The sequence below is a fragment of the Scyliorhinus canicula genome, chromosome 10 (assembly GCF_902713615.1).
Source record: "Scyliorhinus canicula chromosome 10, sScyCan1.1, whole genome shotgun sequence".
NCBI classification, from domain to species: domain Eukaryota; kingdom Metazoa; phylum Chordata; class Chondrichthyes; order Carcharhiniformes; family Scyliorhinidae; genus Scyliorhinus; species Scyliorhinus canicula.
In genome coordinates this window covers 71,652,909-71,677,222 of record NC_052155.1, presented here as the reverse complement: position 1 = coordinate 71,677,222, position 24,314 = coordinate 71,652,909, and the positions used below count along the sequence as shown (strand labels likewise).

Below are 24,314 nucleotides of genomic sequence, written 5' to 3'. Positions count from 1 at the left end.
TCTTGCTAGCTTACCTCTGATCCCATGTGAATTCACCTTCTGTACCAGTCTGCCATGAGGGACCTTGTCAAAGCTTGAGGTTGCTCATAGTCAAAGGAAGTTAAAGTGTCCTTCAGCATATAACAAAGAATAGGGCTCCGTCCTGGAGGTTTTTGATAGGACAGACAGGCAGCAGCTGTGGTTGTCCCTATTTTGTGTATCCATAATACTTAAAGATGGTTTCACGGACGAAAAGCCCCTCACCCCCTGCCGCAGGGGTGACCCCCGATCTGGAACGCTTCAGCCCCCTGAACAAGTCCAACCCCACTGAGGGGCCCCCACCTCCCCAAGCACTGTCTAGCAGCTATGGTGCCCTTGAGCTGCGTGTCGGAAAATGGAAATGGCTACTCACCTCCTCAGTTCCCCTCAGCGGCCATTCGTCAACTTCACGTTTTTAAAAAAAAGTACTAAATGATGCATGTGATTTCTCACTGGCAGCTGCTTAATTCCCAAGAAACTGTTACATTTGACTTCAATCTCGCTAATGAGATGGAAATTAATGCAAATGGGGGTAATGATATGCTCGCCATATTTGGGCAAGATCTGGAACTCACCATTGGGAGTGGGTCGGTTAGATAACAAACTGATTCACGTCTCGATTTTGGCCATTCCCACTATTTAACGGGTACGCCCAAATCCGTGCCGGATGCAAAGCAGTGGTTAAATCATGTCCGTTAATTGTTTCTCTCCCTTTCTACAGATTCTGCAAAACCTGCTGAGTTTTCTAGCATTTCCTATTCTGATCTCAATGCCCTTGTCCTCATTAAAGCCATTAGTGGCACAATTGTGAGCACTCTTGATTCTGAATCAGTAAGTTGTTTTCAAAAATAGGTCCAGTACAGTGCTGAAGGAGTGCTGTGCTGTTGTAAGTGCTGTTTTGTGGTTAAGATGTTATACCTAGGCCCTATCTGCCCTTTCTGGTGGAAGTGAAAGATCCTATGGCAGTATTTTGAAAAGGGTAGTATATATATATACCTTAATCAACATCACAAAAACAGATTATCTGGTCAGTATGGTCAGTATCACACTGCAGTTTGTAGGAACTTGGCTTGTGCAGATTGGCTGCTGCATTTCTTACAACAGTGATTAGACATCAAAATTACTTCACTGGCTATAAAGTGCTTGAAGATTTCCAGTTGTCATGAAAAGTGCTATTTAAATGCAAATCTTTCCTTTTTTCCTCTCTCGCCTTTAAGTAGACCAAAACTATATGGTGCTCCAAGTGTGGTCTCATCAAAGACCTATATAATTGTAGTAGTAATCTTTTCACTAAATCCTTTTCTTAACTTTTTTTTAAAATGCGCTCATAGTTACTTTTCTGAATAGTTTCTTTTTGGCTCAATGTCAATTTTTGTCTGAATAAGTTCTTTTTCTCTGTACAATGTTACTCTTGTTGAAACAGAAAAGGCGTTAGAAGGGAATTGTTTTCTGATCTGAAGCTCCACTTGTTATGATTTCATGCAGGGGATTTTCTCCTCCTCTTCACTGCACAGTCCTGTCTAAGTCTTATCCATCACTGATAACGTAGACACTAAGCGACTGTTTCCCCAGGCTGCAGAATCCAGAACACAGGAGCACGGTCTCAAGATAAGGGGCAATCATTTAAGACCGAGAAAAGAGAAATAAATTCACTCAAATGACAATAAATCTTTTGGAATTCGCTATTGAATACATTAAAGGCTGAGATTCGTGTCTCAGGGAATCAAGGAATATGGGGAGCAGGCAGGAAAGTGGAGTGGAAGCCAAAGATCAGCCATGGTTGTACTGAATGGCAGCGGATCATCCTTCAGAATCCAGTGAATGGATGCTGATATAGGCCAGTTTCCAGCTCTACCAGTTCTGCAACTGGATAACTGACAAAGCTCTACAATCTTTGGCACCCGAGGAATGAAGGTGAGATGGTGTGGATGTTTTATTGTTCTGAAAAATAGCACTACCACCCATGCCCATTTCTGCCACGGCTCGATCCTATCGTTGGCGGATAGGATCAAGGAAAACCCTAAGGCTTTCTATAGGTATATCAGGAACAAAAGAATGACTAGAGTAAGATTAGGGCCAATCAAGGATAGTAGTGGAAAGTTGTGTGTGGAATCAGAGGAGATAGGGGAAACATTAAATGGATATTTTTCGTCAGTGTTTACACTGGAGAAAGACAATGTTGTCGAGGAGAACACTCAGGTTCAGTCGACCAGGCTAGATGGAATTGAGGTTCAAAAGGAGGAGGTGTTAGCAATTTTAGAAAATGTCAAAATAGATAAGTCCCCTGGGCCAGATGGGATTTATCCTAGGATTCTCTGGGAAGCCAGGGAGGAGATTGCAGAGCCTTTGTCCTTGATCTTTATGTCGTCTTTGTCGACAGGAATAGTGCCGGAAGACTGGAGGATAGCAAATGTTGTCCCCTTGTTCAAGAAGGGGAGTAGAGACAACCCTGGTAATTATAGACCTGTGAGCCTTACTTCGGTTGTGGGTAAAATGTTGGAAAAGGTTATAAGAGATAGGGTTTATAATCATCTTGAAAAGAACAAGTTGATTAGCGATACTCAACACGGTTTTGTGAAGGGTAGGTCATGCCTCACAAACCTTATTGAGTTTTTTGAGAAGGTGACCAAACAGGTGGATCAGGGTAAAGCTGTTGATGTGGTGTATATGGATTTCAGTAAGGCGTTTGATAAGGTTCCCCACGGTAGGCTATTGCAGAAAATAAGGAAGTATGGAATTGAAGGTGATTTAGCAGTTTGGATCAGTAATTGGCTAGCTGAAAGAAGACAGAGGGTGGTGGTTGATGGCAAATGTTCATCCTGGAGTTCAGTTACTAGTGGTGTACCGCAAGGATCTGTTTTGGGGCCACTGCTGTTTGTCATTTTTATAAATGACCTGGAAGAGGGTGTAGAAGGATGGGTTAGTAAATTTGCAGATGACACGAAGGTCGGTGGAGTTGTGGATAGTGCTGAAGGATGTTATAGGATACAGAGGGACATAGATAAGCTGCAGAGCTGGGCTGAGAGGTGGCAGATGGAGTTTAATGCGGAAAAGTGTGAGGTGGTTCACTTTGGAAGGAGTAACAGGAATGCAGAGTACTGGGCTAATGGCAAGATTCTTGGTAGTGTAGATGAACAGAGAGATCTCGGCATCCAGGTACATAAATCCCTGAAAGTTGCCACCCAGGTTAATAGGGCTGTTAAGAAGGCATATGGTGTGCTAGCCTTTATAAGCAGGGGGATTGAGTTTCGGAACCACAAGGTCATGCTGCAGCTGTACATAACTCTGGTGCGGCCGCACCTGGAGTACTGCGTGCAGTTCTGGTCACCACATTATAGGAAGGATATGGAAGCTTTGGAAAGGGTTCAGAGGAGATTTAGTAGGATGTTGCCTGGTATGGAGGGAAGGTCTTACGAGGAAAGGCTCAGGGAATTGAGGTTGTTTTCGTTAGAGAGGAGAAGGCTGAGAGGTGACTTAATAGAGACATATAATATAGTCAGAGGGTTAGACAGGGTGGACAGTAAGAGTCTTTTTCCTCGGATGGTGATGACCAACACGAGGGGACATAGCTTTAAATTGAGGGGTGATAGATATAGGACAGATGTCAGAGGCAGTTTCTTTACTCAGAGAGTAGTAGGGGTGTGGAACGCCCTGCCTGCAATAGTAGTAGACTCGCCAACTTTAAGGGCATTTAAGTGGTCACTGGATAGACATATGGATGAAAATGGAATAGTGTAGGTCAGATAGGCTTCAGATGGTTTCACAGGTCGGCGCAACATCGAGGGCTGAAGGGCCCGTACTGCGCTGTAGTGTTCTATGTTCTAAAATTAAGGCTCTTGTGTCACATGCAATATTGTAGCAGGGAAGGTTGGCAGCTGGTAAGCCCCCAAAGCTTTGCAAAACTGTTGCGTCATTGCCAACGAGAAAATGTAGAAGAGCACCCTGGCATGACTCATGCTTCCTCTTTTTCTTTCTTGAGATTTGCCACTTCTCCCTTCTCATGTGGTAATTAAGTCACACTGTGAGGAATTGTGCACCGGTTTCAAATGTGGTATACCGTATGCAACTGGTGGATTTAAGAGATGCCAAATTCTTAACTTTGTTTTTAACTAAACAAACTTTAAAATGGGAACATTATTAAAATGCATTTAATGTTGGTCACTAAGTACCCGGCATTAAAAGCAATATTAATTTACAGCTTTCATAGAAATAAGCTCTAAAGCACCAGTAAAATTCCAGTGATCTTTGAATCTCAATTAATAAAAATAGGATTTAAAGTATAGAGTCACCTTTTACAGCAGTGGCCCCCAAACAAAAGCTTAAACAGCTCACCTCTTCGCCAACTACGAATTTGCTGATCACTGAATCTTTATGATTTGAGATTTCAACTATTTGCTTTACACCTACGGATAGCTGACCCTTTGTTTTCACCAGACTTTAATTACTCATAAGGTACTTTTTGCACAGCCATCCACATTGTGCATTATGCAGCCCCATGCATTCTTTAAAACCAATTCTAATATCCTCAGATTTCTTCCCTTGTGGTTAAAAACGGATTAGAGCGCAATGTTGTGGGAGTTCATGTGACTGAAATAATTTCAAAACAATAATGTGTTGGCTGCTGTGTGGCGAATACCAGCTGATTCAGCAGGACAAGTTCAGAATTAGGGTAAAAGTCACAAATTCCACCACCATTAGGTCTTTGAATGCATTTGTCTTACAGTACAGGGGTACAGTTTGGAGGAATATTTGTCACTTTCATTGCTTTGCGAAAATATTAACTGACCTGAAAATAATCACCTCATTGATCCACAATCTGCTTCGACTTGTAAAAAGACAGGGCATGAGCTGGTTCATCACTTATTTCAGCAAAAATATAGGCTATTCATAAAATATTTGAAAGAAACATGACAAACATTTCAAATTGCCATAACAGGGAAATGCAATGATATTTACGTATTCTCCACAGATGCACTCTGAGGTATTTTAATTCAAGAATGGGAACATTACAAACATTTCAATATTTTCGTTGCAGAGTACAATTCTGTTTAAACGGTATATATTGGTCATGTTGAATGCTGAGGTGCTTAAATACAGGTCATATTAAGCCCCCTGTCTGAGGGGTTTTATCTGTTTACCAGCCCCTTGGCCTACAATGGCTGAAAGGCCTTACACAATGGCCTTTCCCTATTGTGCCTTGGCAGTGGCTGCCGTAGGTTTGAGTGGGTCCCATAGCACGTAGTCCTGGACCTTGGAATGTGCCAGTATGCAACACTGGGTCAAGGGCAATTCTTTGCACTGGAAGACCAACAGGTTTGGGGCAGACCAGAATGTCATTCAGCGAATTGATGATCCTCCAGTGGCAGTTGATGTTTGTCTCAGTGTGCGTCCCTAGGAACAGCCCTTAGAGCACAGAGTCCTGCGCACACAGCTGCTTGGGAGGAACCTCAACAAATACTACTGCATCCCTCTCCAGACCTTCTTTGCAAAGACACATTCACAAAGAGGTGTGCAACTGTCTCTTCGCAGGCCCCCCACCCCTTTGCAGCCTCTTAAAGGTAACAATATGATGGCTTAAAGACTTTGGGTGTGCATGAAGTATCTGATGGGAAATGCCCTTCTCACACCAGCCAAGCCAGGTTTTGACGCTGGTTTGAAAGTTCTGACGATGACGCATTCTGCCAAAATACTTTGCCAATCTGGTCAGGGAACCATCAAACATGATCCGACATCTCCTTTTCCCTCAGGACCAACAAAGATGTTATGTGTAGACCACTGCTTGATGGACTTGTAGTCAAAGTGTTTTTCTGAACAAACGTTTCCACGAGGGACAAGTGATATGGCAAAATTAAACTACTTGGAGTGTTCCGCGACAAAATGGTCAAACTCATCCTTCCCAACACCAGGGATGGGTAGACCTCAGTACGTAGTGATACTTAGTGTTTATGTACTAAGTATCTATGTAAAGCTTGATTCGACCACACACAAAGATGGCCATCAGGATGAGGACGTTGTGTATGTTTCTCCTTCCCTTATCCAGGGATTTGTACATCGTGTCCCTTCAGACACAATCCATCTTTGATCTCCAGATAAAGTAGAATATGGCTTGGGTGACTGCCGCGGCACAAGATTGGGGTATGGGCCAGACCTGGGTCAGATAGATGTGCAGTTTAGGTGGATTGGCCATGATCAATGCGTGGGGTTACAGGGATAGGGCAGGGGAGTGAGCCGAGCAGGGGTACTCTTTTGGAAGGTCAGTGCAGACTCGATGAGCTGAATGGCTTCCTCCTGCACTGTAGGGACTCTATGATTCTATGTACAGTAACACCGAGAGCACATCACACCTGATGACCAGATTCTTATTCACAATTGCTTCCCACCAGAAAGAGAGGTTTCACGGTTTTACAACCTTTGTAATCACTTTTCAGTTCCTCAAAGTTCTCTGGGGTCAAGTTTCACATTCAGCTTCCAAGTCCCCCTGTCAACCCGCTTCCTAAAAGTGACAGTCAGCTTGTAGGAGGCAGTGGTCAGAGAAGAACACCAACTTGACGTCGGTGAATCTGACCCTGAAAGCACAGGACACAAAAATCTATCATGGAACGGATGGACCCGTCTGGCCGTGCCCATGTATATCTATGCTGCGCTCCATGTACAAGGTTGCTGAAGACAGCGTAGAGCTTGGCATCTTTTACTGTTTGTATCAGGAGTCTGGACATGGCATCCAGTTTTCTGTTAACGCTGCCGAATCGCCCAGCTCCATTGATGTTGCAGTTGAAGTCAACGTCCAGAATGACCAGCTTGGACACGGCCAGCAGCAGAGGGGGCTGCTGAAGGACTGCCAGCTGCTCATTATTTAGGGCCGGGGCATACATGTTAATCAGTCTGAGGAGCGACATCCTCCCACCTTCTTAACTCTTGTGATGGTGACGTTGCCACCCCTCAGCAGAATACCCAGGCCGGAGGAGCGGCAATTGTTTTCTCCTGACCAGATGGAATGCCCGTGGGACCACTGTCTGTAGCTGCTGAGGTGTAGCATGCTATACGCCTGCAAGAACAGCAGGCTGGCTTTAACATTGGCCAGAAAGACAAAGTTAGCAAAACATCACAAAGTAGTTTTAATGCTTTGCACGTTAATAGATACAAATTTTAAACCTATTTTAACATGTTGATTTCCCAACCAGAAGTCTATTCAATTGCAGTTTCAAGTTGCTGCATGTGTTCCTGAATACCTGTGGCAGCACGAGCTGGTTCATCACAATTGCAATCTTGGGAGTGAATTCCTTTTCTCGGTGCATCTCCGTCCCCATCACTTTAACCTCTAACTCTGGGTGGGATCAAACGTGGGTGTACAAAATGGGCAGCTTGTCTCACCAGGAAAGTACTGCATTACCTAGTGCAATCCCCACTACTGTCTAAAGTGTACCTGGGTTAGATCGAATTCTGTCTTGGTGATTCAGTGACAGATTCTAATTTGTCCATCAGAGAGCGAATCTGAGCTCGATCAAAACAGTGTATCGTCCTTACCAGGTGCAAAGAGATAACAAAACAGCTTGATCGTATTCCAATTCCTTTCCTGTAGTTAATCCTTGATCACCTAATCAATTGGAGCAATCACAGTGTAGCTACTTCTCCTCTAGTGTTGTTTTTTCAAACAGATATTGAATAAGCCGGGACTATTGGCACACCCCTTTCAAGTGCATTGGCCCAAACAGCTGGCATAGTTAACATGCTATAAACACTACCTTTGTAAATGACTCCTATGGTACCGTGTAGAAAAAGGCTAACAGCATTTGCTTGACATAGGAGCTGCCTATGATAAGCATGGACAGGGTAAGTAGTGGGGATTGTACAACATTTCTCCACTATATTATCATATCTATTTAACATTGGTGGAGCGCTGGATGTCCACTTCTACAGTACTATATATTTTAACCAAAACATGAACTCCAAGAGTGGCAATTTTTCTGCCTATGGTAAATTTCAATCTGTATATTGCTAGCTTTGAGCTTCCAGACATTCTGTAATTCGATTCTCAGTATGCTGTATTCTGTGGGCATCTCTCCATAAACAGTTTTCCATTCGCCATCTGCTGATGATTCTATTTTCACCCACCTATCACACACAACCAATGGAAGTTAATCGCTCACTCATTGGTGCAACAATCTCCTGATCAACAGCCTTAAGTGCTAGCATGAAGAGGACTAACTAGGAACCAAAATAGCAGCAACCATGACCTGAGCTCCTCTATAGTTGGCACCAGCTTCACTGCCAGCCAAGCAAATAGCCCCAAATTCATCTCCACAGACAGATATCCAAGTAATATTTTTTTAAGATCCTGGAGCAGACCCCATCATTTGTTGGGACACTGGGCAAGAACCCCAAACACTTTTTTAAGTATTTAAAACCGTGAGGAACGGATACTTCACTCTAGGAGTGATTGCATTAACCAATAGGTATCATTTATATCAAACAAACTATATTCTTAACACAGGATTGAACACATTAACATCACAGAAAATAGCTTTTCAATTAACAGTTAACAATTCTAAAAAATAAAAGGAAACCCTTTTTATTACTAACTTATACCTTCTCTATCTCCAATTAAGCAAAGTCCATTACAGGTCAAAAGCCATTTATAAATTCAGCAAACAAAGGGTTACTTGCCAGGCACTTGAACAGAGATTTATTGGAAAACTGCGAGAGAGAGATCCTTTCAGGAAACAGCCTGTAGATCCTTCTATCTGTGATAAATTGGTGCAGATGCGATAAGCCAAAGGGCTTTTCCTGTGCTGTAAATCTCTATGGCTGGCTTAGCTCACTGACGCTGGCTTTTAAAGCAGACCAAGCAGGCCAGCAGCGCGGTTCGATTCCCGTACCAGCCTCCCTGGACAGGCGCCGGAATGTGGCGACTAGGGGCTTTTCACGGTAACTTCATTGAAGCCTACTCGTGACAATAAGTGATTTTCATTTTTTTTCATTTCAATGGCTGCTGCTTAACTTGACAGCTTTTGGCTGCTGCTCAGCCTAAAGCTCCGAACATAACTAAAAGCAAAACTGCCTACTATAGATCTGGCTCCTCCCATTAATGGCAGCACAACCGATCAAACGGCCTTGTCGTGTCCAACTTGGGATACGACAAGGTCGTTAAATCTTGCAAGAGTCCTCTCACTAGATCTTGTGAGATCTCATGATCTGGATTTTGCCATCACTGGTGGGATCCAGATTTACATATTTAAGTCAGCAGTTAGATTCACTTACCTAAATATGTCTGCACCCGTTTCTCCCAAGGCCCGCGAATGAATGCCCATGCCTGGGACACCATGCCATGGTACGTTTAGCAACAAACGTGGAACAGGTATAACACCACCTAAGGGAGGTACCCCAGGCCATCGGAATCCCTGGGGTGGTCGGGCTGTGGGCAGGGTGGTACCCTGGCACACATGGCACCTGGGCATCTTGGTACTGCCAAATGTGCACCCTGGCTTTTGTGGAAAATACTGTTCCACACAGACTTTGGGCCATAACTTCCTTCGACTGGCAATAATGGTTTCATTCCATTATCAGCAGTTCACCCTGCAATTGCTACTCCTCACGTACCTGTATGTCATAAGGTTCCATTTTGGTAGTGTCCTCTATTGAGGGGAGGCAGTGGATGGTGGTATTGTTGTTAGACTAGTAATCTAGAGACCCAGGATAATGATCTGGGGTCCTAGGTTCGAATCCCATGATGGCAGGTGATGGAAGTTAACTCAATAAAATATCTGGAATTAAAAAGTCCATGAAACCATTGTCAATTGTCGGGAAAACCGATCTGATTCACTAATGTTCTTTAGGGAATGCAATTTGCCATCCTTACCTGACTCTAGACCCACAGCAATGTGGCTGACTCTTAACTGGCCCCTCAAGTGCAATTAGGGATGGGCAATAAATGCTGGCACAGCCTGCGATGCACACATCCATGTATGAATTAAAAAACATCTAATGTATATGCTATCTGTGAGGTACATTATCTGCAAACATGAGTTCAGCTTCCTTTTGCATGCTGATGGCATGCATCCTCGCCATGCTAAAATCATGTATGACAAGGTACAATGTGACGCTGAACAAATCTCTTTCCAACTCGCAGCATAAATTTCACTTTTGTCCACACTCCATCTCACTTCAGGGATTCTTACACAACCTAAACCTAACATTGTGCAATCTCTGAGTTTAACTGCGCTGAACTTTGAATCTCATATCTATTCCATCCACAAAGCTGCCCACTTTTACCCCATAATGTTGCCACTTCACCTCATGTGCTCCCTACAATACTTTTCCACACAGACTTTGGGCCATAACTTCCTTGGATTGGCAATCAACATCAGATTGCTACTCCATATCCACCTACTGGGATCAACTTCTTCTGTGTCTGTCTCATCTGACCTTTCTGAGACAGGCCAGGTAAGATCCAGGCAGCACAGAGATCACTGAGGCTCAGTGTCGATGCCTACCAGAGTTGGAGCGAAAGAGGATATCCCCTCTTTTTTTTCTGCACTAGCCGCCGTAAGTCAGGTTAGATTGGAGGTCCAATTGAAACTGACAGGCCAGGGAGATGGTAAGTGCCTAGAATAAATGGATAGGATTGAGGGGGGGGGGGGGGGGGGGGGGGGGGGGGGGGGGGGGTGGGGGGGGGGGGGGGGGGGGGGGGTCAGACATCAGGAGGGGGAGGTCGGATTCAGGTGGGTAGTCGGGGTCCAAGGGGGAGGGGGCGGCGTTGATGCTGGGACTGGGGGGGGAGGGGGCCGGACATCAAGGGCATGGACATGGGGGGAGGGGGGAGATTGGACATCGCGGGAAGGAGGGGTGGAGACATCGTATTTCAGGAGAGGATTTGAAGTGGGGGGGTCAAACATTGCGGGAGTGGGAGTGTTGGACATCATGGTGATGGGAGGGGCAGTTTGAACATTGGGAGGGAGTCAGACACTGGGTTGGGTGAGGCAGACATCGGGGTATCAGATATCTGAGGGTCAGTTGATTATCGGGGTGGAGAGTCTGGGGTGTCGGGTCGGGGTGACAGGGGGTGCGGGTGAAATTCTGTGTGGTGTTCGGTGTGGGTGTTTAAAATAGTTACAAAGAAGGTAGAAGAGGTTTTAATCCTAATCCTTCAGAGTAATTATTACCTGTGGTAGTATGGCTAGAGAGATCATATTACCAAAGAACCAAGCTGCCATTGTTACAGCAGCCTCGCTGCCCGTTGGCCCAGGCAAATCATGTGCCTCTCTGCCAATTGGTTGTGGCTGGTCATGTGACTCACCACCGATTGGCTGAGAGGTTGGTAGCTCCACCTACAAGGTGGGGTATAAGAGCTTGTACTGGCTGGCAGTCGGCCTTTCTCTGTACGACCACTTCCGGGCTCACATCTAGCGTATTAAAGCCTGTTGTTTGGAACTTCACTACGACTCGAGTCCAATTGATGGTGCATCAATTTACTACACTAGACTTTGAAAATGGAACTACGGATTAAGCCAGAATGCCTCCGGATCAGCCCACATGCTGCAAACGCGTCAGCAACTTTTAAACATTGGCTGGCGTGCTTCAATAGCTATCTCACTACTACAGAAAATCGACCAACAAAGGAGCAGAAACTCCACATCCTCCACTCGTGCGTGGGCACCGCCGTTTACTCTATGATAGAGGATGAACTGGACTATGATGTCGCCATGGGTCTTCTAAAAGGACACTTCATCAGGCCAGTAAACCAGGTCTACGCGCGGCACCTCCTGGCAACAAGGCAACAATTCCCCGGTGAGTCCCTCGATGAATTCTATTGGGCCCTCATTGTCCTGGGGAGAAACTGCGCCTGCCCGCAGGTCACTGCTGCGGAGCACACCGAACTCTTGATTAGGGACGCCTTTGTGGCGGGCATGCAGTCACCCCAAATACACCAGAGACTTTTAGAGAAGGATACTCTCAGCCTCACTGAGGCACAGACCCTTGCATCCTCTTTGGAGGTCACTGACCGCAATGCGCGCGCGTATGCCCCCGGCCGCGCGGCAGCCCCTTGGGCAGCGTGGCACAGCCCCCTCACCCCCGCCGACTCGGACCCACAGGCCTGCGCTGCAGGATGCCCAGACAAGCCCACAGGCCCCCGCTGCTATTTCTGCGGGCAGGCCAAGCACCCCCGCCCGCGCTGCCCGGCCCGCACCGCAGTCTGCAAGAGTTGCGGCAAAAAGGGCCATTTCGCGGCTGTCTGCCTCTCCAAGTCGGTCGCTGCCGTTCCAGACTGCGACCGCAGGCCCCCCCCCCCCCCCCTGCACTCCTCTAGGGCCCTGTGCGGCCCACGGACCTCGCTGCCGCCACCCCCCACCGCCACGAGTGATCCACGGCCGCCGCCATTTTGGGCCCCCGACTCCACGTGTGACCCCAGGGCGACGCCATTTTGGGCCCCCGGCTCCACGTGTGACCCCCGGGCGACGCCATTTTGTTCATCCCCCACCACGTGCAGCCGACGGGTGCCGCCATCTTGGATCGGCATGGAGGACCCCGCAAGCGATTACTCCGTCCTGGATGACGACTCCGAGTTCCTGCCACGACTCGCCTCGGTGACACTGGACCAGACACGGCCCCGCACGCTTTCCACGGCGACCACACAGATCCACCTGAACGGTCGCGAGACGAGCTGCCTACTGGACTCCGGGTGCACAGAGAGCTTCGTCCACCCCGACACGGTAAGACGCTGCGCGCTCCCCATTCACCCAGTAAAGCACAAAATTGCTCTGGCATCTGGTTCGCACTCAGTCCAAATCACCGTGTGCTGCGTGGCGGACCTCACGGTCCAGGGGAGGGTTTTTAAAAATTATAAATTCCTCATCCTCCCCCGCCTCTGCGCACCGGCACTTCTTGGACTGGACATTCAGTGCAACCTGCAGAGCCTAACTTTTAAATTCAGCGGCCCTAATCCCCCCCTTACTGTCTGCAGCCTTGTGTCCCTCAAGGTCAACCCCCCTTCCTTGTTTGCGAACCTCACCCCGGATTGCAAACCCGTCGCCACCAGGAGTAGACGGTACAGTGCCCAGGACCGGACCTTCATCAGGTCCGAGGTCCAAAGGCTCCTGAAGGAAGGGGTCATAGCGGCTAGCAACAGTCCCTGGCGAGCACAAGTGCTGGTGGTTAAGACTGGGGAGAAAAACTGTATGGTCATCGATTACAGTCAGACCATCAACAGGTTTACGCAGCTGGACGCGTATCCTCTCCCCCGTATCTCCGACCTGGTTAACAGGGTCGCGAAATACAAAGTTTTTTCCACGGTGGACCTTAAGTCCGCCTACCACCAGCTCCCCATCCACGCGAGTGACCAAAAGTACACCGCGTTCGAAGCGGATGGGCGACTCTACCACTTTTTAAGGGTTCCCTTTGGTGTCACGAATGGGGTCTCGGTCTTCCAACGGGAGATGGACCGAATGGTTGACCAATACGATTTATGAGCCACCTTCCCGTATCTCGACAATGTCACCATCTGCGGCCATGACCAGCAGGACCACAACACCAACCTCCGTAAATTCCTCAAACCGCAAAACTCCTTAACCTCACGTATAATAAGGATAAGTGTGTGTTTAGCACCGACCGTCTAGCCATCCTCGGCTACGTAGTGCGTATCGGAGTGACAGGCCCCGAGCCCGAACGCATGCGCCCCCTTCCCAACTCCCTCAAAGCCCTCAAGCGCTGTCTGGGCTTCTTTTCTTATTATGCCCAGTGGGTCCCTAACTACGCCGACAAAGCCCGCCCCCTCATCCAATCCACCACGTTTCCCCTGTCGATGGAGGCCCGCCAGGCCTTTAGCCGCATCAAAAATGACATTGCGAAGGCCACGATGCCGCTATCGACGAGTCCCTCCCATTCCAGGTCGAGAGCGACGCGTCCGACGTAGCTTTGGCGGCCACCCTCAACCAAGCGGGCAGACCTGTGGCCTTTTTCTCCCGACCCTCCACGCTTCCGAAATCCGCCATTCCCTGGTTGAAAAGGAGGCACAGGCCATTGTCAAAGCTGTGTGACATAGGAGGCACTATTTGGCCGGCAGGAGGTTTACCCTCCTCACAGACCAACGGTCAGTAGCCTTCATGTTCGATAATGCACAGAGGGGCAAGATCAAGAACGACAAGATCTTGCGGTGGCGGATCGAGTTGTCCACGTACAACTACGATATCTTGTATCGTCCTGGGAAGCTCAACGAGCCTCCCGATGCCCTATCCCGCGGTACCTGCGCCAGCGCGCAGATTGACCGCCTCCGCTCCCTCCACACGGACCTCTGCCATCCAGGGGTCACCCGTTTTTTTCATTTTATCAAGACCCGCAACCTGCCCTACTCCATTGAGGAGGTCAGGACTGTAACCAGGGAATGCCACATTTGCGCGGAGTGCAAGCCGCACTTCTACCGCCCCGAGCAGGCACATCTGATAAAGGCTTCTCGCCCTTTCGAGCGTCTTAGCATGGACTTCAAGGGTCCCCTCCTCTCCAACAACCACAACACATACTTCTTAAATGTGATTGACGAGTATTCCCGCTTCCCGTTCGCCATCCCCTGCCCCGACATGACCACTTCCACTATCATCAAGGCCCTCCACTCCATTTTCTCCCTGTTCGGTTACCCCGCGTACATCCACAGCGACCGGGGGTCCACCTTTATGAGTGACGAGCTGCGTCAATTCCTGCTTAGAAAGGGCATCGCCTCTAGCAGGACGACCAATTATAACCCCCGGGGTAACGGTCAGGTCGAGCGGGAGAACGGTACAGTCTGGAAGACCGTCCTACTGGCCCTGCGGTCCAGGTGTCTCCCAGTCTCCCACTGGCAAGAGGTTCTCCCAGACGCCCTCCACTCTATTCGGTCTCTCCTCTGTTCTGCCACGAATCAAACACCTCATGAACGTCTTCTTTTTTTCCCCAGGAAGTCTTCCTCTGGGACCGCACTCCCGACCTGGCTGGCCACCCCCGGGCCCATCCTGCTCCGGAAGCATGTGCGGGTGCACAAGTCTGACCCGTTGGTTGAAAGAGTCCAGTTACTCCACGCGAACCCGCAGTACGCGTACGTGAAGTATCCCGACGGACGACAGGACACGGTCTCCCTTCGGGACCTGACACCCGCCGGCGTGCGGCCACAACCCCCAGCATCAGCACCCTCCCACCAGTCCCAACCGCCCCCAGCGCCCCCAGCACCCTGCAACCCAGCGCACAGGAACCCCTTCCCCCGGCCCGGCTACCACCAGCTCTGACCAGGGGTACGGACACAGGACCACGACCACCGCTCCCGGAGTCACGGACGACCACCACTCCAACGTCGCTGGCGCCGCTGCGCAGGTCCGGCAGGACACCGAAGGCACCCATTCGGCTGATCGAGTCAATTTGATGGACCTTATGGACTTTCGCGTTCTGCATATGTTCCTTGCCTGTGTTTTTTTTTGTTTTGTTCTCATTATTATTACGATGTTTATTGTTGTTTTCCCTTGTATACTGTAGATAGCATGGTTTTCTTACACGTTCGTCGCGGGCCAGTGGGCAGCCATAGTTACCTCGGTACTACCCGAGAAGGTCTCTAGTCATACTATCAGTTTTACAGGCCCCCCCCCCCGGTCTCTCCTGCCACTCGTTCCCACCCCCCCCGCTTCTTTCTCAACAAGGGGTGAATGTGGTAGTATGGCTAGAGAGTTCATATTACCAAAGAACCAAGCTGCTATTGGTACAGCAGCCCCGCTGCCCATTGGCCCAGGCAAGTCATGTGCCTCTCTGCCAATTGGTTGTGGCTGGTCATGTGACTCCCCGCCGATTGGCTGAGAGGTTGGTACCTCCGCCTACAAGGCGGGGTATAAGAGCTCGTACCGGCTGGCAGTCGGCCTTTCTCTGTACGACCACTGCCGGGCTCACATCTAGCGTATTAAAGCCTGTTGTTTGGAACTTCACTACGACTCGAGTCCAATTGATGATGCATCATTAGCATAAAACCATCTGAAGCTAACAATTTAAACACTTTTTCTGATGGTTCTCAGCACAGGCCCATTGCCCAGAGGAAGTTGCTCTTCTGGACAGTTGCCGTTCAAACACTGACTTGAGAATCTCCAAGAAGGATTCCCAATCGCATCTTTGGAGTACCCCCAAATCTGATGCTGGGCAGCTGGAATGTTCCGGCCTTCGTTAAGCTCTCCTTACTAGCTGCCAAGCTTCATTCCACCCATCTTACCAATTCAGAACTCCACCATTTTCAGTCTATTCTGCACTAAATTCTGTTCAGTTATGACTTTATCCTTTACTGAATTTTTGTCCCCCAGTGGACTGATTTCAAAATTCATTTGAATATTGCTTAAAAATGCCTCCATGACCTTGCCTCCTGCTACCTCTACAACTTCCTCTAACTCCTGTTTTCCAGCTTGCCTATGGTGAATGTATTTCACCTAATGCATGAGCTGTCTGTATAATGATGTGACCCATGACCTGGAAGTGATGATACGGGCTACTTCCAGGTACTGTACTGGAACCCCGGTGGGCTCCACCTCTGGCACCGCCCTCACCGGGACGATATATAGACCGGCCTGTGGGTGGCACTCATTTGTACAACAGATACTGGCAGGCGAGTTCATGGATAATAAAGTCTAGTGTTCACTCGTTCTCACGGCCTCACAGTGAATTGATGGTATAACAATTTATTATCCATCGACAGCACCATGGAAGCAGCTCTAAAGCCAGATAAGCTCGAACTTGACGCGCGCGTCAGAAGCCAAGGAGATCTTCGAGCATTGGCTTCACTGCTTCGAGGCCTACCTCGACTTCTCCACAACGCCTCCCACTGAACCCCTCAAGCTGCGACTCCTCCATGCTCGGGTGAGCCATAGAATCTCCGTGATGATCGAGAAAGCGGCCATGTACGAGGCGTCGGTCGCAACCCTCAAGGCGCATTTTGTGAAGCCTGTAAACGATGTGTATGCCCAACATCTCCTCACTACTCGCCGTCAACGCGCTGGGGAAATCGCTAGATGAGTACCTGGAAAATCTGACCCTACTCGCAAGGAACTGCAGCTACCGGAATGTGGCGCCGGAAGAACACATAAACCTACAGATCCGGGACACCTACATGCCTGGGGCCCGATCGAACTAAATCAGGCAGCGCTTGCTGGAAAACGGGACCTCTTACCTGCGGGACACGGTAAAGCTAGCTACCTCGTTAGAGGTGGCTGACCAGTGCCTCATTGCGTTCTCCGCGGACCCGGCGGACCCCTCGTGGACACCATCGTCGCGGCCCCCGTCGGACCCAACTGACAGTCCAGCCCGGGGAACCACAGTGCTACTTCTGCGGCCAGGGTCAACACCCCCGGCAGCGTTGCCCAGCCCGCACAACAACGTGCAGCAACTGTGGGAAAAAGGGACACTTCGCCAGAGTCTGTCTGGGCTGACCTGAAGCCCAGAAATCGAAAACTCACCAGGCCCGACCCATGGACTCACAGGCCCGCAGACCCCGCAAGGCTGTGTGCCTGCCCGGAACGCCCCCTTCAGACGTGTCATCAGCCTCGTGCGACTCGTGGGGTCGCCACCTTGCCCGCCGGCTCCAACACCGATCGACACGTGCGACTCGTGGGGCCCGTCATCTTGGCCGTCGGCTCCGGCACCGACTGACACGTGTGACCGATGGGGGTAGCCATCTTGGTCGCCACCTTCGACCCAGCCCGACATGTGCGACTCGTGGGGCCGTCATTTTGTGACCCCGATACCACCAACCACTCTGGCTAGCCGCAGCTGGGCACAGTCACCCTCGACCAGTCGCAGCCGAAGCACCCGAAAAATTCAATGATGGTCGTCCAGGTCAACGGGCATGAGACCACCTGTCTTTTCGACTCCGGGAGCACGGAGAGCTTTGTTCATCCTGACCCGATAAGGCGCTGCTCCCTTCCCATATACCCCGCATCCCAAACAATCTCCCTTGCCTGATTCGGTCCAGATCCGGGTACTGTATCGCTAACCTCATGATACAGGGTGCCCAGTACGCCCGTTTTAAGCTGTACGTCCTCAGTTCCCAAGGTATGGCTTTTATCAAGTCGGAGGTCCAGCGACTGGAGTGAAGGGATCATCGAGGCCAGCAACAGCCCCTGGAGAGCGCAAGTGGTGGTCGTCCGGACCGAGGAAAAGAATCGGATGGTTGTGGACTACAGCCAGACCATTAACTGGTTCACACAACTGGATGCGTACCCCCTCCCCCGGATAGCGGAGATGGTCAATCAGATTGCACAGTGTTCTCAGCGCTCGATCTGAGGTCGGCCTACCACCAGCTCCCAATCCACCCGGTAGAGAGCCACTACACTGCCTTTGAAGCAGCCGGCCGACTCTTCCACTTCCTCAGGATCCCCTTCGGCGATACTAACGGGGTCTCGGTCTTTCAGGGAACGATGGACCGAATGGTGGACCAGTACGGTTTGCGGGCTACATACCCGTACTTGGACAATAGAACATAGAACAGTACAGCACAGAACAGGCCCTTCGGCCCTCAATGTTGTGCCGAGCCATGATCACCCTACTCAAACCCACGTATCCACCCTATACCCGTAACCCAACAACCCACCCCCCCCTTAACCTTACTTTTATTAGGACACTACGGGCAATTTAGCATGGCCAATCCACCTAACCCGCACATCTTTGGACTGTGGGAGGAAACCGGAGCACCCGGAGGAAACCCACGCACACAGGGGGAGGACGTGCAGACTCCACACAGACAGTGACCCAGCCGGGAATCGAACCTGGGACCCTGGAGCTGTGAAGCATTTATGCTAACCACCATGCTACCCTGCATGGCCCCAATGTTACCATCTGCGGCCATGATCAGCAGGACCACGATGCCAACCTGCAGAGGTTCCTCTGGCAGCCCAATCCCTCAACCTCATGTACAACAAAGGGAAGTGCATTTTCCGCACTACATCCTCGGCTACGTCGTGGCGAACAGAGTCCTGGGGCCCAACCTTGACTGTATGCGCCCCCTCACGGAACTTCCCCCTCCCTACAGCCTCAAGGCCCTCAAACGATGCCTGGGGCTGTTCTACTATGCCCAGTGGGTCCCCAACTATGCTGACATAGCCCGCCCACTTATTCAAACCACCACATTTCCCCTGACGGCTGAGGCCAGCTCGGCCTTTGGCCGCATCAAGGCCGACATCACCAAGCTGCTATGCACGTGGTGGACGAGTCCATCCCCTTTCAGGTAGAGAGCGATGCGTCAGACATCGCACTGGCCGCCACACTCAACCAGGCGGGCAGGCCAGTAGCATTCTTCTCTCGAACCCTCCACGCTTCTGAAATCCAACACTCCTCGGTTGAGAAGGAAGCACAAGCCATAGTGGAAGCCATGCGGCACTGGAGGCACTACCTAGCTGGTAGGAGGGTCACCCTTGTCACCGACCAGCGGTTGGTCGCCTTCATGTTTGACAACGCACAATGGGGCAAAATAAAAAATGACAAAATCCTGAGGTGGAGGATCGAACTCTCCACCTACAATTCCGATATCAAGTATTGTCCTGGGAAGCTCAATGAGCCCCCAGATGCCCTGTCACGCAGCACATGCGCCAGTGCGCAAGGTGACCAACTTCAGGCTATCCACAATGACCTCTGTCACCCGGGGATCACCCGGCTTATCCACTTTATTAAGGTCCGCAATCTGCCCTTCTCCTCCGAGAAGGTCAAGGCCATGACCAGGGACTGCCAAGTCCGCACGGACTGCAAACCGCACTTCTACTGGCCAGACAAGGCCCACCTGGTAAAGGCCTCCCGGCCCTTTGAGCGCCTAAGTGTGGACTTCAAAGGGCCCCTCGCCTCCAATAACCGTAATATACTTTCTAACCGTCGTCGACGAGTCCTCCAGCTTCCCCTTCGCTGTCCCCTGCCCCGACATGACCTCGGCCACTGTAATAAAGGCACTTTATCTTCACACTGTTCGGTTTCACTGCCTACGTCCACAGCGAACGGGGCACCTCGTCCATGAGCTATGAGCTGCATCAGTACCTGCTCAGCAAAGGCATCGCCTCGAGCAGGACTACAAGCTATAACCCGCAGGGAAACGGGCAGGTGGAGAGGGAGAAAGCGACGGTATGGAAGGCCGTTCTTCTGGCCCTCCGGTCTAGAAATCTCCCGACCCCCCCTGCTGGCAGGAGGTCCTCCCCGACGCCCTCTACTCCATCAGACCGTTCCTCTGCACAACCACGAACAAGACCCCTCACGACTGCTTGTTTCTGTTCCCTAGGAAGTCCATCTCAGTGGTCTCACTTTCATCTTGGCTGACAACTCCGGGACCTGTCCTTCTCTGGAAGCACATGAGGAGCCATAAGACCGACCCCCTGGTCGAGAGGGTCCAGTTGCTGCACGCCAACCCCCAGTACGCCTACATTGCGCACCAGGACAGACGGCAAGATACGGTCTCTCTACAAGATCTGGTGCCAGCCGATTCCCCTGCCAATGCACCCCCCTCCCCGCTACCTACAGCCACCCTCAGCGCCCCTTACACCCCCCTGGGTCTCCTGCATTGTCCCACGCCGGCACTGCTGCCACCCACCACCCCCCTGCCTACTCCCAAATCCCCAACAGTCTCCGACATGCCGGACTGGGGCTCAAGCTCCAGACACAACGCCCCCGGAGTCACCATCTGCAACAACCATGCCTGCCACATCACCAGAGCTGAGGAGGTCTAAAAGAATGATCCGGCCTCCAGGCAGACTGAATTACTAATGACCCCACATCACCCCCGCTGGACTTGATTTTTTTTAACAGGGTGTGAATGTATTTTACCTAATGCGTGAGCTGGCTGTACTGTCTGTATAATGATGTGACCCATGACCTGGAAGTGATGATAAGAGCTACTTCCAGGTACTATACTGAACCCCGGTGGGCTCTGCCTCTGTCTCCGCCCTCACTGGGGCCATATATAGTCCGGCCACCTGTGGGTGGCACTTATTTGTATAGCCGACTCTGGCAGGCGAGTTCATGGATAATAAAGCCTAATGTTCACTCGTTCTCATGGTCTCACAGTGAATTGACGGTATAACATTGCCCCTTTCACTCTGATCTTCCATAATTTCCTTTCCTCCCTTCACTAATGGTGGCAAAGACTTCAGTGGCTAGAACCAGGAGTCTGGAAATCCCTCTTAAAATCTTTTGAAAACCTTTTCGTATTAATCTTAATTTTTAAAAGCCTCCTTCCATATACCTATTCAATGTCCCTTTGATTATTCGACTAAGCTCCATTCACACTCTTTTTCAGTTTCTAATTTAACGCTGCAGAAATTTCACTTTAATTAAATTGTGTAAAGATGTCGCAATATAGGACAGTAGAAACCTACCTATTGGCTGTCTGTCCAAAACCCTTTGTTGGAGATCAAAAACAAAAATAACAGTGATACATTTTTTTTTAAATGACAGGGAAAGATGGAATATGTATGTTTTTTTAAGATTTCTGTCCAAAAACTACAAAAGAAAATGGCTGTCCATGAGAGAGAATGTCAATGTGTAGCATATTGCTATGGCTCTTTACTGACACCAAGTGGTCATAAAGAAAGTTAAAACAAAACGAAACATACTTTTCAAAAATCTGGAACAATCTCAGAAATGTTTATTTTTAAGTAAAATATGAAAATCATATGCTTAAGTATGTCAAAACATGACAATCTTGAAAATGATCGCTATAGTGTGAGGTACTGCGGAGGGTGAGTGTCTCAGCCTCGTGCGCGAGGCTGGGCTTGATACAGCTAAAGGTCGTACACAGAGCATACCTGACAAAGTTGAAGATGAACCGATTGTTTGAGGGGGTGGAGGCTATTAGTGGGTGGTGTGGCAGCGGCCCAGCCAATCACGTACATATGTTCTGGTTATGCCTGAAGTTGGAGAAATTGTGGAGGTCATTCTTCAGCACTATGGCGACGATCTTGAACGTAGATTTAGAGCCCGTCCCCGGAGCCATATTTAGGTGCCAGGATTCTCCGAGCCCAGGAGAATCGTCGGGGCACAGGAAATTCCCACCACGCTGCTCCGAAGCCGGGCCGCTGATTCTTCGATGTGGATGGGAGATTTAATGGAGTCCTGGGGGGTCGGGGGGGGGGGGGGGAGGGGGGGAGTGAGAGGTTCCATAAGAGATGGGGTTTGTTTATATGACATTTCATGGAGCTGGTTACTGTCAATTGCTAGGGAGGAAGAGGGGGAGGGGGCAAGCTGGGGAGGTTGGTTAGAACAGTGTTTTTCAAACTTTTTTGCCCGACACCATTTTTACCAACCGGCCATCCTTCAGGACCCACGCCAGCCGACCTTCGCCACCCACTATTTTCTCTTGTCTTTAATGCGAGAGGTGAGTCTGGGTTTATACTCTATAGTCTAGAGTAGTGAAGAATGAGAAATTACCTCATTGAAACAGGCACTATTCTCTCAGGACTCTACAGAGCAGATGCAAAATGTAAGTTTTCTTCAGATGGGTGGTTTATAGCCTGGGGATATAATCTGCAAATTACAATGCGCCGATTTTAGACAAAGATCAGGAGGAATTACTTCGCTCAAAGTATTGTGAATATTTTTAATCTCTAAAATTCTCTATCAAAGAGAGGTCTGCAGGCTCAGCCATTGGGCATAGTCAAGACAGATGCAGGAAGACTGAATTGAATTTTAAAAAACCTCTTCTCCTGGGTCAGCGCGCTGATGTCAGGAGGAGGCAGTGTTTCTCTTTGGGCTACTGATGAGTGGGCACGCATGCGCAGCGCATCCACATTTTTAAAGCTGGTCGCAGCCGTCATTCTTAAAAGCCGACTGCTGCGGCTGTTGCATCTGAATTCATGCGATCGGGGACGGCACAATGGATGGCTCCGCAACCCCCCCGACGCCCGCCCGCGGCCCACCTGCGGGTCGCGACACCCACTTTGAAAATGCCGAGATTACGGTGTTGGGTAGGGGTGGGCTTGGGGTTTTACTTTGTAATGTTATGTGTTTTAAATATTACAATGTTAGAAATTTGAATAAAAATACTTCTTAAAAAATCCTGAAAATGATTATTAATATTCTTAGAAAGATATAACATAAGAAAAAATTTCAGGATGGGTTATAAAATTAAACAAGTTATTTAAAATAGTTGTAACTTATAATAAGAAATTGTTTAGAATACATTGTTCATGTTTGAATATTGCACTGTCGATGGCACAGTTATGAGGTGAGATACTGGGATCCAGATCTCAAATTAAAGGCCCGGTTTTTACTGAGGGCGAGGGACATCGTGGAATTGGCAGGATTCTCATTTTTATGAATCTTGACACTGTATTTACACAGAATCGCGCCCACAGTTTCTAACCATTTGCTTGTTTACATATAGAGGGCTAATGGAACATTGGTATGATTGCTGGAGATTCCCTGGAGAGTAGATAAATTATATGGGGTTGCATTTATTCCTAGCTAAGCAGGTCATGTGACATCCTAGTGGAATTCAGATAATGTTAATGGGAGGTGCCAGGTCTGACTGTAGTTTTGCAGTTTGCCATAGGATTTGAGTTTGACAAGACAGAATAATTTTAAGTTGAACAGCAGTTTTGCCAAATGCTACTAGGTTGAGCACAAGTGTACTGGTTCTGTTCCTGAAAGGGTTTCTCTTTCCAAAATTCTTTACGCAGCTAAGCAAGTAATCTTTTTGCTTACTTTATTTAAAAGTGGCATTTGAACTGCATTGGGTTTATAATTGGAGGTAGTAGCAGGTATAGAAAGTAAGTTCACACTTTTCCTTTCGTTTAAGAAATGTTTAACTGATAATTGTAATGCTATTCCTTTGATGTTAATGTAGTTAATTATGTGTTTAAATTAAAGCTGGGTTTAACGTGAAAGATACCTATTGGTCAGAGTCATCATTTCTGGGATGAAGTATCCTTTCATCACAGCTTTACTAATTTAAAAACATTGTTTGAGGTTCCTATCCAATATCCTAAAAAATGTAGGGGCCTGGTCCAGTGTCCCAACAGAAATGAACTGAAAACACATTTGCACTTTTTGGTTCCAGTTATTCTAGCTGAGTCATGAAGAAAGCCAAAGCTACAATGCTGATTGACTGAGAAGGTGGCTTGAGGACTAGATGTTCCAACGTCTCCACTCAAAGACACAAGTTATGGTTTAGCAGTTACAAGGTAAGCATGCTAAGGTTGCAAAGCTGATGGGCTAGAAAAATGGTCTTGGTCCTCCAATGTTCCGAGGGCATCCGGTTAGAGATACAAATTAAGATTTGATCTTTGTGGAGACGTGGGGAGCGCTCTTCCCATTGGTCAAGAGTTGTAAATGTTGGG

General features: G+C 49.0%; 1 long non-coding RNA gene across 1 annotated transcript in view; it reads left to right on the top strand.

Annotated features, from left to right (window-relative positions):
* The first annotated feature begins 1,647 nt into the window (after positions 1 to 1,647).
* Positions 1,648 to 24,314, top strand: part of LOC119972958 — a 43,225-nt gene continuing 20,558 nt past the window's right edge. Inside the window, exons 1-2 of the long non-coding RNA XR_005462196.1 lie at positions 1,648 to 1,932; positions 24,035 to 24,158. This is a non-coding gene — a long non-coding RNA (uncharacterized LOC119972958). The remainder of the gene's footprint in view (positions 1,933 to 24,034; positions 24,159 to 24,314) is intronic.